The sequence below is a fragment of the Euprymna scolopes genome, chromosome 15 (genome assembly GCF_053919585.1).
Source record: "Euprymna scolopes isolate OS-2025 chromosome 15, ASM5391958v1, whole genome shotgun sequence".
Classification (NCBI taxonomy): Eukaryota; Metazoa; Mollusca; class Cephalopoda; order Sepiida; family Sepiolidae; genus Euprymna; species Euprymna scolopes.
Window position 1 is genome coordinate 51,728,060 of NC_136496.1, and position 14,479 is coordinate 51,742,538.

At 36.6% G+C, this 14,479-nt stretch overlaps 1 long non-coding RNA gene across 1 annotated transcript in view; it reads left to right on the forward strand.

Annotated features, from left to right (window-relative positions):
• LOC145293825 (uncharacterized) overlaps positions 1–14,479 on the forward strand; it is a 574,943-nt gene that overhangs the window by 352,827 nt on the left and 207,637 nt on the right. The window contains exon 3 of the long non-coding RNA XR_013869775.1: positions 7,493–7,567. This is a non-coding gene — a long non-coding RNA (uncharacterized LOC145293825). The remainder of the gene's footprint in view (positions 1–7,492; positions 7,568–14,479) is intronic.

Below are 14,479 nucleotides of genomic sequence, written 5' to 3' on the forward strand. Positions count from 1 at the left end.
CTCACATTTGGTGAAAGTTTATGGTGACATACGCACACAAACACACACACAAACACACACACACAAACACACACAAACACACATAAAAACACACACACAAACACACACACAAACACACACAGTTTCCACACAATATGTGTATTAGTCTCTATATTTTCTTTAAGAACAACCCGAATTTCCCCAGATTTTCAGTATTTTCCACATCTTATTGAAACCTCTTTGGATTAATTTGTGTTATCGCAATATCCGTTTACCATTAATTTCTCGTTGGTAGCGACCATTGATCTTGATTGGAATTTGGATGATAATAAGCCCTCTTAAGATTTCAGTCGTTCACACTCATCTAGTGGAGGTCTAATCACTGTTGTCTATTATTTGTCTTTCTATTCTTCTTGACCCCCCTCGACTATTTAGTTTTTTATTTTCTCATAACTTTTGAAAAGTAATTTGCGTTATTACAATAGTCGACTACTATCGATTCCTTATTAGGTAGTGACTATTGGTCTTCATTGGGATATGAGTGGCAATAAGCCTCCCCAAAGTCCCAATCCTCCTTGCACTCATTAAGTGAAGATTTGGTTAATGCTCTTTGTCCTCGGTCTTACCATCCTTATTGACCCTAATTATTTGGTGTGACACCAGTTTATGGTGACGGAGAAGAAAAACGGGTGGGGGGGGGCGAGAGCGCAGGGTAGTTAACTTACAATTATGCAATGATTCTGTGTCAGTTTTCATTATCCCATGTGCTGTTTCTATGTGTTTTACCTCTGTAGTTGTTTTTGTATGCCTGGCCAGGGCCAGCTGATCATGTGTAGTAGTTTCCGCATTCAAAGGTTTTCCTTAATATTTAAATCGTTTTCATTATTGTTACCCATTGTTTCTTCTCAGCCATTCCTCTGATTCCAATCTCGCTTATTCGTTTTTTTTAGTTTTTCGGTTTTGCTCCTAGTGCTCCTACTATTATTGGTGTAATCTTAACTTTCTTCATCTTGCATATCCCATTAAGCCCCCTTGCCTGTTCCGTGTATATTCTCAGCTACTCTGTCTCCTTGATATTCACTTTGTGAACTGCTAGGCGGCAAAATCTACAATCTGGCAGAACTTTTCCATCTTGTTAACTATTATGAGACCCGGTGTTCTTGCTTGAGTTTATCGGTTTGTATATCAATGACCCTAAGGATTTTGTGCCTTTCGTTTTCAACCACTGCTATCGGTTTGTGATTGTATTATTTGCCAGAGTTTTAAGATGCAGGTGCCTGCATAATTCCTTCCTTATTTGATCATGTCTGTTCTTATATTCTTTTGGGGCTAGTTTACTAAATTCGCTTGTTATGTGATTTTTCTTTCGTCTGTTTTTCTACAGAGTCTGCATTTACTGTTTTCTTGTGTCTTGTCCATCCTTGCTTTGATGTAGGTTGTTCTGAAAGTGTTATCTTGTGCGGCTGTTAAATGGGATTCAGTTTCTCTTTGAGATTTCTTTTTTTTTTTTTTTGTAGACATGTCCAAGTGTTTTCGTTAGTATCATCTTTTGTCGTCCTTATGAATCGTCCATGTTGCTGTTTCTTTTCCCATTTATTTTTTCTCGTCTTATCCTTTGTCTCTTCTATTTTTGTCTTGTTCGCTTTTTTAGTGCCTCTTGCTGTGGTAATTATTCTTTCAGTATTCTGCATTATGAATTTTTCTAATTCCTTTTTCTTGTCATTTACAGTCATCTATACAAAGAAGTCCTCTTCCTTCATCTTTCCTTTTCACGTAAAGTCGGTTGGTATCATCCTTTAAGTGTAGTGCATTCTGCATAGTCATCGGTTTTCTGGTGTTCTGGACAAGTTGCCTCAATTATTCTTTGGTCTAACCTATAAACGGCCCGGGGGTATCTAACGAGTAGCAGGTGTTTATACTTTTAACTAGGTTTCTACTAAATAGTTTAGTTTTGAGAAGTTTTCTTGTCCTTCTGAGGTATTCCATTCTAATTTTGTCTTCCATTTCTGTTGCTTTAACAGTGTCTGCTTCAAGGACTCCCAGATATTTGTAGTTATCATGTTCACCTAGTGCCCTCATCTTCATTTGGTAAGGTTTTACCCTCAACAGTGCGCACTTTCCATGCCGAATTCTAATTTGATATCCTGGCTGAACAATGTATTATTATTTTAAAAGCCTGTTAACAAATTCCCATCTTTGCACTCATATATAAATATATAAACTTCGTTTTTCCCTTTCAAAATTTCCATTCTATCTTTTCAACTCAACTCTGTATCGTAGAATTTTTTTTATTTAATTTAGTGTTTGCTGATATTTTTACTAATCTCATTCACATATGTAATTCGATCTTTATCCTCAATATATTCTTTAACTAAAAGGACCCCATTCCGTTGGGCAAAGTCGGCTACTGCATCTTTTTATGTGAATACTAGCATATCGACCCGGCTTTGCCTGGGTGAGCGTCTAGACCCTTTAGCAGTTATTTTTATGGGTCAAAGCCAATAAAAAAATTTTCCTCACATCCGATTACCCTGTATCTCAAATTTCGAGGCTTTACACTCCAAATTGGCATAGTAATTTGGTAGAAAATGTAAAAATGAAATATTTTGAACTTTGACACCATTTTTCTCATTTTCAGTTGGCTGAAGAGATCCAATCAGATGGTAGACTTGCCCCTGTACTTTGAATGTTGGCATAAATCCCCTTTCATATTGGTAACTGGATCTGAAAACCGTCATCTGAAATGTGCAATTGTAGCAGCTTATCTCTTTCATGAAGGTTCTTGATTCAGGATTTGAACCTGTGAGCAAGCGTAGTAGCGGTTGTGGAGGTTTTTCAAGAAATGGGAGATTCACCTTGCCATTTGAACAGCATATTCCCGCTAGCTCAATTGGCCATCTTCTCGCGAGACAATGGAAGCATTTCTTCTACATAAAGCCTATTTTTCTGCATAATTAGATGAGGGAATATAGTTGAATGCCTTTAAAGACCAACATGACTTTGTTATTCTTGAATGCCCGTCCAAATTGGCTCTATATTGTATCTGACCCTCCATCCATCTCGTTGCTCTACATTTTCTGAAGCGTATGCAGTAGACATGGCTTAAGCATTTCTCCTTAAACGTCTGTCTCGTTGTTCTTCAGTTTCGGAAGTGCGTGCAGCAGACTGACCTAATGCCTTTCTTTTAAGACGATTCTTTCATTGCTCTTCAGCCGAACTTGAATCATGTCTTTCAAAATAACTTTCTCTTGGGTCTTCGCCCATTGAAGCTTTTTTTTTTTTTACATGGAGTTCACCTCTTATCAAGGCCCAATGGCCACTCAGGGATAAGGGTTATTGTGTGTACAGTAATCAAAGGGATAGTGTAGCAATAGTATTGGAGAATTGGTAAGGTGTCATTACTTAGGGGGGAGGCGGTTCATCAGGAACTTGTTCATGTTGGACTTGAAGACATCTAGGTTGAAGTCGGGAGGGAAACAGGCAAGCGGAACAGAGTTCCACAGGCGTGCACTTCTAAGAAAGAAGCTTTGTTCATGGTATCTACGTTTTGATTGAGGCACAGATAGGGAGTGGGGAAAATTATTGACGGTGGTTTCAGCTAGTCGGGTGTTTTTTGAGAAAGATTGGTGAGGGGGGGACCGGAGAATGGAGCTCAGACGAGCACCTGCCATGGAAATAACGATAGAACAATGACAGGCTCGCTACGTCTCTTCTGTGTGAAAGAGGTTGCAGAGTAGAGAAAAGGGCATCCCCAACTAAGCCACAGAGTCTATTTTGTACTCCGTCAGGGCAGGATAGGCTGTTTTTTGCAGCCCCCGCCCAGATGTGGCAGCAGTACTCCATCTTTGGACGTACTTGGCTCTTATATAGATAGAGAATTGCATCATTAGTGAGATATCTTCTGGAGCAGTAGAAGGATCCCACCATTTTCCCAGCGACCTTGACCACAGACTTGATGTATATGTTCCATTTAAGATCAGGTGTAAAAGTCAAACTTATCAAATCCTGGGGCCTCCCTTAGACGAGAGCCATCCATTTCAATTGATGCCAGATGGGGATCAGAGCGTTTATGATGTAGAGATAGGAGCTGGGTCTTAGATGCATTAAAGGTAACCAGTCACCTCTTTCCCCACTGTACCACGCGCTAAAGATCAGAGGAGAGAGAATCAGAGAGAAATTTGTCATTTACGGCCTTTGATGTGTTGCCATAGATGGTCGTGTCATCAGCATAGATGTCAACGAAAGATTTTAGTATGTGTTTTGGGAGATCATTGATGTAGATCAGGAAGAGAGTTGGGCTCAGTATGGACCCCTGAGGGACTCCAGCATTAATACTGTGGGCCTCTGATTTCTGCCCATCAACCACTACTCTTATGAACCTATCAGATAGAAATGATTTAATGGTAGAGAAAACATTTCCAGTTATACTGTAGCTGGAAATCTTGTGTAGTAGGCCTTTATGCCATACCTTATCGAAGGCCTTTGATATGTCGAGAGTAATTGCCCTAGAAATGAAGCCTTTGTCGAGAGATTCGCTAATCCTAGGAGATATAACCGTTAGCACATCTGCTGTAGATCTAGCAGAGCAGAAACCATATTGTGTGTCGCTAAGAAGGTTATTTCTGCTGAGGTGGTTGACTACTTCTGTATTTAATATGGATTCCAGCAACTCACTCATGACACACAGGAGACTTATTGATCTGTACTGAGAGGGGATGACTTATCACCTGAATTCTTAAATACAGGGCATACTGATGAGGTTTTCCAGGGTGTTGGAAAGCACTTCTCCTTAAGGCAACGCTTAAACAGTTTGGAAAGTATGGGGGCAAGTTCTGGTTGTAATTTTTTTAATACTATAATTGGAATACCATCGGGACCAGTTGCTTTACTGGAGTCAAGGTTCTTGATTAGCTTGGCGACCTCACGCACAGATATTTGTATGTTGCATAGCATGTTGTCTGTTATAGGAGGGAATATGGTGAGTTGATGGCCTTCGTCACACAGGGTAGAATTTGCCGCAAAGTTTTTGGCAAATAGTTTGGCCTTGTCGGATGCTATCGAGATGACCTCTGGTCCATTGATAATGGTTGGGATAGAGCGCACGTTTCTGTTCAAGATCCTATTTGCTATTTCCCAGAACTGGTGGGAACCAAGCCGCTGCGCAGCTACTTTGGACTTAACGAATTGCACATATAGTTCTCTTGCATTTTTTATTACTCTTTTACAATGGTTACTGGCGGTTCTGAAAGCAGCTTTAGTTTCAGTGCATCTATTACGTTGGTAGCTATGGAAAAAGTGATTTCTGTGTGCGATGGCAACAGCACATTCTGGGGAGAACCATAGCTGGCTATTAGGTTTTTGTTGGAATTTTTTGGATGGTATGAATTGACCTATGCCTTTTGGATGGTATGAATTGGCCTATGCCTACAAGTAACCATTCGGTTACTTGAGAAACAACCTGGAAAATTAAAATTAATATTTCTTAAATCTACAAATAATTTAAGGAAGCAGGCAGTAATAGAAAGATGTAAATAGAAAATATCGTAACATAAATATATCAAAAATATGGCCAGTAATTTTTTTAAAAACTGGTAATACCTTGCTTAATATACAAGTTTGTGTTGAATCTGTAAATAGAAAAATAGTGCAAAGGAAGAAAAGGACAAAGTAATTATATAAAGGGGGTTTTGCCTGTTTTTTTTTTTTTGCTATAACGTTTAAAGTGTTGTTCTACTTCTACTAAATAATAAGATTTTTAACAATCATCGAATTAACCCTCAGCCCACAAGAAAAATATTAATAAACGCCTCACAGAATATTGGCTGACCATAATCTACAACAAATTATTTCTTATTGTACGCAAATATTAAAAAATCAAAAAACAAAACCACTTAAACAGATGAACGATGAAAACGAAGCAGTAAGTCGTCTATGGCATCATAGCTTAATTGATTAGGTCGCTGGAGTGAAATATATAAGGTCCAAGGTTCGAATCCTATCAATAGTCACACTGATGAGGAGTAGGGCTTCAAAACACGCTTGTCCGTAGATTACGGTTTTTAAAAATAATAAATAAATATATATATATACATATGTGTTTGCGTGCGTGTGTGTCTGTATGTATGTATGCGTGTGTGCACGTATGTATATGTATATATAAACGAAATAAAAATTGAAATAACTATTTGATAAGCTTAAATATATTAACATATTAAGATATAAATTAAAGAAATAAATATTCAATTTGTTATAACTGGAAGTTACATATTAAAAATTTTTTTTTTTAATTAAATTAAGTCTTACACAGGCGACTTGGGAATCCAGATCTTATGTCATATTAAAAGTCAGTGTTAATTTCAAAACAAAAAATATAAAAAAAATAAAATAAATACCCTTTTCTGTTGTCGAGACATGTTCAAATGACTTAAATTATAAAATAGTAAATATCCTCTCCTGACACAATCGTCCTTACGTGTCAACTGTTTTCTTTTGTATGACCTTCTTCCCACCCCTCCTTTCTCCCTTTCTTCTTCTTAGTGAATTCATACCCCCTCTATATCTCTGTGTTACTCTTTTCCTTCTTATCAATCTCTCTAATTCTTCCCTAAGACTATGCTCCCCTCCTTTTCTTTAACTGAAATTTGATTTTTGTAATTAAATTTAAATCGATGAGAACATTAACCTTGCTTCACGCCAGTTATGGCAAAATATATTTTCTCTCCTCTAAAATTAAAAATAGTCTTGAATCCTTTTTAATTTGAGATTTTCTTGCCTGATGAGATCGAAACGGTATGTACATTGTAGCAAGATATGACTGTATTTACATAAAGCATAATAAAACTATGTATATGTATGTGTGTGTGTGTGTGCAAGCATGTGTGTATGCGTGCAGGTGTTGTGCCTTTGTATGCATATGCGCATGTGTATCGTACGAATGCCGTTTTCATTTTAAAAAGACAATATATACCATTTTTAATTGTCTGTACACGATAAACGACTTGGAACGAAGCAAAAATGCACACTTTCTGGCCGCATTTTTCTTGACTCGGCATTGCAGTTTGATATCATAGACGACCAAAAGCAATGCTGGGATAAGTAGGATAAAAGATCGAGTGTTATTTCTGTGGTTTTCATCTTGACTAGTTCCTTTAAAAAGGCGTTAGAATTATTACAGAGGCTTTTCTTTTCTTATCACCTTTACTCTGGTGTGCCCAAATCGTCACCCATCTAAGTACTGACAGAATTTTGTTATCCAATGATATTTTCATCGCTTTTCATGCGCATATGTAAAATTTCCTTGCAGTATTAGTTGCTCAGCAATAAAGAAAAAAGCAAGCTATAATAAGATCAAACAAGTCCACATTGTGCGTGGAGCGCTCTTCTCGCGGACGAGTGCACACCGTTGAGAATTTGTATTATCATTACATTGCTTGTTAGATTTGAAATTATTTTTGCCTTCTAAAATGTTGTAAGCGTTAAATAAAACTTTTTCTGATTATTTCTTTTTATTCAGAGAACTTGGGCGATAACGCCTGATGGCAGGATTTTTACCGCAAATTTTTGGAATGGATTAACGGTCCATCATTGGGTAAGTGGTCAATCCATATTTGTTTCTTGGATTTAAATCAATTGATCTTTTCAGTTTATTACAGTTTCAAGAAGTGTTTCCTCAGAGCCAAGGGTGTGAATAAAAATACTGACAAATTCCAGTGTCTAAAATGAAGCAAATTTATTTTTTTTGAATTGAAATTCATTGAGATGATTATTATTTATTAATTTTATTTATTGCGGACTATTATCCTCATCTTTTCTTAGTTGTTTCACGACGTTTCGGCCAATTATTCCTCTGGCCTTTGTCAGATGGTAACCGTGACGGATAGGAACTCTGAATCTCCTGATTGACGGGGCCCGTGGGGAGTTGATAGAAACGTTGAATCTCTATGGTTCTAGGTGAGAATTGTCTGAAGATAGCGATTTCAATCCTACCCAGAGCCGGCCAGAGGCTTACTTGACTAAAACGTAGAGAGACAACAACTATGGAAGGCAGTAATTGCAGTGAATGCAGTCAGGAAATTCGGAGTTCCTATCCATCGCGGTTACCACCTGACGAAGGCCAGAGGAATAATTGGTCGAAACGTTGTGAAACAACTAATAAAAGATGAGGATAATAGTCCGCAATAAATAAAATTAAATTTCGGCGTATTCAGCATTGTATTTAATATTGTATTTAATATTGTATTTAATATTGTATTTAATATTGTATTCAGCATTGTATTTAATATTCTATTTAATATTGTATTTAATATTGTATTCAGCATTGTATTTAATATTGTATTCAGCATTGTATTTAATATTGTATTTAATATTGTATTTAATATTGTATTCAGCATTGTATTTAATATTGTATTCAGCATTGTATTTAATATTGTATTTAATATTGTATTTAATATTGTATTCAGCATTGTATTTAATATTGTATTCAGCATTGTATTTAATATTGTATTTAATATTGTATTCAGCATTGTATTTAATATTGTATTTAATATTGTATTCAGCATTGTATTTAATATTCTATTTAATATTGTATTTAATATTGTATTCAGCATTGTATTTAATATTGTATTTAATATTGTATTTAATATTGTATTTAATATTGTATTTAATATTGTATTCAGCATTGTATTTAATATTGTATTCAGCATTGTATTTAATATTGTATTTAATATTGTATTTAATATTGTATTCAGCATTGTATTTAATATTGTATTTAATATTGTATTTAATATTGTATTTAATATTGTATTTAATATTGTATTCAGCATTGTATTTAATATTGTATTTAATATTGTATTTAATATTGTATTTAATATTGTATTCAGCATTGTATTTAATATTGTATTCAGCATTGTATTTAATATTGTATTTAATATTGTATTTAATATTGTATTCAGCATTGTATTTAATAACATTAGATTGTGGGCATGGGAACTTTAGGGAATCTGTTGTTTAAAAAAAAAGAATTATACCAAAAACTAGTTATCCGTTCCTAGCATAGCCACGGAGGTTATGTCATAAAGATTACCTTGCTTGTTGTTTTCGTTTTATGGCATATCAACCCTTTTTGGGTTATTTAATGCCGAATTCAAGGATTTTGAAGGAAAATTTTTTAATAGAATATATTTGTTTTCAAGTCGGTTTCTAGTTAACCCATAGTTGGCACCCTAACAGGTACCACCACTCCGGGTCAGAGTGGACCTGGGAGCAATGGTAATTAAAGGGTGACTCCACACTCCCCAAAGCCCGCAAGCTGGGGCCTCACCACTGGATATAGTTTAAGGTCATATCCAGGACCTACATAGTAAGGAGTTTTGCCAATGAGGAAAAATATATCAATGTCATGAAATCATAAGATTGCATTACTTTCCAAGAATTTGAAATGGTGGTTGAATTTAGTTCGATGTAATGGCCTATTTGTGTACTAAGAAGCTGAAACACATTATGACAGAATAAATTTAATTAATAAATACTCGTAGGACCAACTAACCGGCGTTGCCCGGTGGTAGCACCCCTCGTGTAAAAAAGTATAGTACGGTTAGTTTTGTTGTTGTTGTAGTCCAACCACTAACCTCCTCGTGTTAAGAACGGCAATCGGCATGGACATCCCAACCTACTTATGTTAAGAACGGCTTTCGCAACAGACATCCTATTTTGTGAGTGTGAGTGTGAATGGGGGTGTGAGTGCGGGTGTGGTTCGAAAGAAATTAGCCCGAAATATAAGGCATATAATAAAAAACAATATATTTTGCTTTGTGACCTATTTGAGTAAAAAAATTAATAGTTATAATAGATTAAAGTATGCACAAGTAGTTTAAAACTTCAATGGTATTTTTTCATTATGATTAGTATTTGCGTGTAAAAAGTTTTAAAAGTAAACATTTAATAATAGTTAATCTCCGTGCGAGGTCTCTGGAGGAAAAATCTATAAAAATGTAAATAGCAGAGGAGCATACGGCTCAAGCTCCCCCCCCCATATAAAACTAAAAAAGTAAAAAAAAAGGAAAAAAGTGGGAAAAGATACTTGTATTAGCAACCGCTAACGTATGATGGCAGAAGGAAAAGGAGATGCAGAAAAAAAGAAAGAGTCTAATGAGTCATGGTGAAGCTACGACGTTTGGAATTACGAACGCTTTCTTTCTTTTTTTTTTTTACATAGGCATCACCACTTTCCAAGGCCAAGAGGCCACTCGAGGATAAGGGTTAAAGAGTGTATAGTAGAAATTGGATAATATGGTAATCGTTAGTAATGGAAATTCGGTAAATTTATTAACTTATATGGAACAGCTCATCAAAAACTTGTTTATGTTAGACTTGAAGACAACCATATTGTAGTCAGCTGGAAAGCAGGAAAGCGGAAGACAATTCCATAGGCGTGCAGTTCTAAGAAAGAACCTTTGCTCATGGAATCTACGTTTAGGTTTAGGCAGAGATAAAGAGTGAGGTAAATTATTGATAGTTTTTCTGCTAGACGGGTGTTTCTTGTGAAAGTTTGGAGGGGGGACCATCGATTGGAGCTCAGCCGAGCACTTGCCATGAAAATAACGATTAAGCAGAGACAAACTTGCAACATCTCTTCTGTGTGAAAAGAGATTGCAGGGAAGAGAAAAGGACATCTCCTACGAGGCTACGAAGTCTATTTTGAACTCTATCAAGGCAGGATAAGTCCTTTCTAGCAGCTCCTGACAAAATGTGACAACAGTATTCCATCCTTGGACGTACCTGGTTTTTATATAGATAGAGAATTGCAGTGAGATATCTACTGGATCGATAGAAGGATCCCATCATTTTTCCAGCAGCCTTGGCTACGGATTTAATGCATGTGTTCCATTTCAGATCAAGAGTAAAGACGAGAGCCATTCATTTCAATTGATGTCAGATGGGGATCAGAGCGTTGATGATGTAAAACTAAGAGCTTGGTTTTAGATGCATTAAAAGTAACCAGCCACCTCTTTCCTCATTGTACCACTTGCTCAAGATCAGAGGAGAGAGAATCAGAGAGAATTTAGTCGTTTACGGTCTTAGATGTGCTACCAGATAGTAGTGTCATTAGCATAAATGTCTACGAATGATGTAAGGATGTGACTTGGAAGATCAATAATGTAGATCAGGAAGAGAGTTGGGCCCAGCATTAATACTGTGAGCTTCTGATTTCTGCCCATCAACCACTACTCTTATGAACCTATCAGAGAGAAATGATTTAATAATTGAGAAGACATTTCCAGCTATGCCATAGCTGGAGATCTTGTGAAGTAAACCTTTATTCCAATACTCTATCAAAGGCCTTTGATATGCCAAAGGCAATGCCCCTAGAAAGGTGGCCTCCGTCAAGAGATTAGCTAATCCTATGAGATATAACCGTTAGCACATCTGCTGTAGATCTAGAAGAACGGAAACCATATTGCGTGTCACTAAGAAGGTTATTTTTGCTGAGATGGTTGATTACTTCTCTATTTAACACAGATTCCAGCAACTTACTCATGACGCACAGGAGACTTATTGGCCTGTACTGAGAGGGGGATGAACGATCACCTGAATTCTTAAATACAGGGCATACTGATGAGATTTTCCAGGGTGATGGGAAGCAATTCTTCTTAGACAACGTTTAAACATTTTTGTATTTGTAAGTATGGGCGCTAGTTCTGGGTGAAGTCTTTTGAGTACTATAATTGGAATACCGTCCGAAATCAAGGTTTTTAATTAGCTTGGCAACATCACGTACAGATATTTATAAATCACATAGCGTGTTTTCAGATACAGGAGGAAATATTGGGGGTTGGTGGCCTTGGTCACAAAGGGTAGAATTAGCTGCAAAGTTCTTGGCAAAGAGTTTGACTTTTTCTGATGTTGACGAGATTACGTCAGGTCCATTTATGACAGTTGGGATAGAACATAGGCTTCTGTTCAGGATTCTGTTTGCTATTTGCCAAAACTGGTGGGAACCAAGCCGCTACTCAGCTACTTTGGACTGGCCGGACTGAGCATACAACTCTTACGTTCTTTATTACTTTTTTTCAGTGGTTGCTGGTAGTCCTGAAAGCGGCTTTAGTCTCAGTACATTTATTACGTTGAAAGCAATGGAGAAAGTGATTTCTATGCGCAACGGCAGCAGCACATTCTGGAGAGAACCACGGCTGGTTTTTGCTGGAATTTTTTTGAGGATATCAAACGGTCTATACATACAATTAACCATTCCGTCAGGTCTGATACTAGAGAGGACACATCCTTTTTAAACATGGAACGCTGAGGTAGATCTGATATAAATGTATGGAAGCTATCCCAGTCAGCCATAGAGTATCGATATACTGTACGATGGAGAGGTACATCTGAGGACTTATTACATTTCATTTTTATTTTAATTGATACAACAGAGTGGTTGGAAGATCTAAGTGGAGACAGAATGGAAGCTGGACACAGTTCATGGCAAGTTGTGAGAAAAAGGTCTAGGAGACTTGCATACTGGCCATCAATATCGGGTACATGCGTGGGTTAGTGAACAATCTGAGTGAGGTCATAAGCAATGGAGAAATCATGACAGAACCTCCCCTCATCATTGGTCTTGTTTCAGCGAGTTAACCATTCCACATTGTGAACATTGAAGTCTCCACAGACATGAATATTTACTGAAGGATAAGCAGATAGGACGTGGTTAATTTTCTCAGATATGCTTTTAAAGATAGTAACTCCGCTGTTGCGGGGGCGATAGAGAGCAAATATAAATGCAGTAGTTTGAGCAAGTGCAACCTGGAAGCACATATAGGGTAAGTTAGGATCTTCTCTGATGTCCCTACCGTATGGAAAGTCATCTTTTATATAGGCATATATTACATGCTCATGGCGATCTTGGAGGTCAGATTTGGAAGTTAAATTAGAATATCCTTTAATTATGAACTTATCTAGGGAAATAGTTTGTCCGATGCCAGTTTAGCTTAGAAATATTATGTCTGGTTTAGTCTCCTGTATCTGTTTCAACCTCTGGAAGGTTAGATCGAAGACCCCTGATGTTAGAGAAGGAGACATGGTAGTGGGGGTCTACGTTAGAAGTTGGAGATCCAGGTTTATTCGTGTAGTTTTTAGTGAAACTTTTCATGATGGAGTTTTGGAATTTGTGAACTAGGTCGACAGACTTGCTTGAAGCAAGGCAGAGAGGGAAAGTAAAAGAGAAATAGAAATGAAGAAATACTTTTGTAGCACATGAAAACGTAAAGCCGTAACAATTACCCACTAATATGGTATCGCGAGGCCCCACCAGAAGCTACTGCATGGCCCAAAATCCATTCACCAAATGGCAATACAGCGGCCTCAGTACTTTGCACCTGCTGATATTGGTTAATCCAAGGTTCTGGTCCCTGACTATCAGGCGGATAACGTCAGCCGAGATGAAACATTTACCTCCAGCACCCTTACTAGTGACATAGCTACAATGATAGAAACAGAAAATTTCCGATCTCTGGCGACTATTCATGCAAAATACTGCCAACCTAGAATGCAGCTTTTTCTTCTCCTTTTGTCAGAAAAATCACTCATTAAAAATGAGGACTAAGTGACAAATAAAGAGAAGCGAGAGTAACGGGAGCTGCCGATTATGCATCCACAATGCATTGTCTACTCTCCATTAAAAAATATTAAGTATTGTACTTAATAAAAGTCCATTTGGCATGTTTAAGAGAAGGTATGGTAAAACATTCCCCTCTCACTAACTGAAAATGAATATAATTGCCTAATCTGTTTATGCTATCAACTTGGAAAATATAAACAATATTTATGGACAAGAAAAATCTATAATAAAAAATAAAACAATATATATTCCAAATGAACTTGCTAGATAGAATCGGCACATTTTTCCATGAGAAAACCATTTACACAATTAATAAAACAATGTAATCCTCTCTCTCTTTCTCTCCCGCTCGCTCTCTTTCGCCATTGCGAAGGTCAGCTTTATTCTCTCTCTCTCTCTATCTATCTAGCTAGCTAGCTATATATGTATGTATCTATCTATCGGCAGGATTGTCGTTTAGTTGAATGAATACTCGCTAACCCTATATCGAGCAAAAGGGAATAAAGTGGTGGACACTGTTATCACACTGAACGTGAACCGAACGTTTTCACAAGTAAAAAAATGAATAATCTAAGTTAACAGTTGGAAATAAGAAAAATTTCTTTCATTTTAAAAGTAAACTTTTTTCACAAATAAACCAAAAAGTTAAAAGTTTAAAATAAAAATAATTTCTTAAAAAACAAAAAAACTAATTTATTCACCAATAAACAGAAAATTTGAAGAAAAGACGGCACTAATGCCGACTTTTAACGACCAGTTGAAAATCCAAATATCAAATAAATGAATCAATGCTTTTTCGTGTTTGTTTCTTTAAGAACCATTGTTTCATTTTGTATTGTCGCCTTTTCGTTACCGGATTTTAACGAAGTAATATCTAATCTAAGTACA